A 1,605-nucleotide genomic window follows, 5' to 3' on the forward strand; every position below is an offset into this window, starting at 1 on the left:
CTTCATAAGAAGATCTTTAATGCTCCCCCAAGCTTCATATATCGACTCTCCACCAATCTGACAAAACAATGTTATGTCATTTCTAAGTTTAGCAGTTTTGGATGGAGGGAAATATTTGGATATAAATTTCTGTGAAAGTTCTCCCCAAGTTCTAATAAATCCAGGTGCTAACAAATTTAACCACATCTTAGCCTCATCCCTAAGTGAAAAAAGAAAAAGTCTAAGTCTAACAACATCGTTCGAAACTCTATCATATTTAAAGGTAGCACAAAGTTCTAAAAAATTAGTGAGGTGTAAATTAGGATCTTCATTTGGTGTACCTCCGAATTGATTGTTTTGTACCATTTGGATAATAGTAGATTTAAGCTCAAATGAATTAGTAGCTACATCAGGATTTTGGATAGATAAGTGAATTTCATCTGCTGTAGTATTTACATAATCTCGTAGAGGTCTCGGTTGATGTTCATTTTTTATTCCTTGATTGTTCACATTGTTTTCCATTGTGTCAGGATTTCTAGGTTCTTTTCTTAGTTTTATAATTCTCCTAACAGTGTGTTCTAATTCTGAATCGTAGGGTATAAGATTTTTAGGTCCAAATTTACGCATACAATTGAAATCAGTACACAAAAAAACAGTTAACTAAATATGAAAATAAGTTGCAATTCAAGCAAACATTTTCTAATAGTCCTAATTTGTCCGTTAATCTAATTATGATATTTTTTTACTCCCCGGAAACGGTGCAAAAAACTTGACAGCGACTTTATATATGCTTAAAAATATAAGAATTTGATACTGTTGGTAGAATATTTAAGTTCCCCGACAACGGCGCAAAAAACTTGACAGCGACTTTATATATGCTTAAAAATATAAGAATTTGATACTGTTGGTAGAATATTTAAGTTCCCCGACAACGGCGCAAAAAACTTGACAGCGACTTTATATATGCTTAAAAATACAAGAATTTGATACTGTTGCTAGAATATTTAAGTCCTCAGCAACGGCGCCAAAAACTTGACAACGGTTATAAATTTGATAAAAAATGTGTATAAAATATTCAATAATTACAAAGTCACACTTATACAAAGTACAAAGTCACACTTATCAACGCAAGTATATGTATCGCTCAAGTAATACAGGGCTCTAAAAGAGTCCTGGATATCGATTTCACAAGGAGTAATACTAGAAGCTATGAACTAGGATTTAGAAAATCAATACTTAATCACAACAATACAGTTCAAATTGCTTATTTATCACTAATAGGAAATTGAAATAAATATGTAATTTTAACAAATTCTTAATTAACTAATTCTACTAATAAAGTTTCTAATGTGAAGTTCAATATATAAGAAAACATTCATCTCCTTGTAAAGAAATTAAATTGAATGGGTAAAGTGAATTAGTTCAAATTGTTTGTGCCTAATAGGAGCATACATATTCTTTACCCTTTGGTCTAGGCATAAAGAACATTGACTAATCCTATGCTTGGTCACTGAATCTGCGGCTAGGCAGGGAGGATACCGACTCTCACTTTGGAGCTCCCACGTTCCCCTTGCTTGAGGGCTAACATCTACACTTCAGCACCCAAATGATAGGACCGAATTGAAG

This window comes from Phalaenopsis equestris, unplaced genomic scaffold (genome assembly GCF_001263595.1).
Source record: "Phalaenopsis equestris unplaced genomic scaffold, ASM126359v1 Scaffold000043, whole genome shotgun sequence".
In the NCBI taxonomy this organism is placed as follows: Eukaryota; Viridiplantae; Streptophyta; class Magnoliopsida; order Asparagales; family Orchidaceae; genus Phalaenopsis; species Phalaenopsis equestris.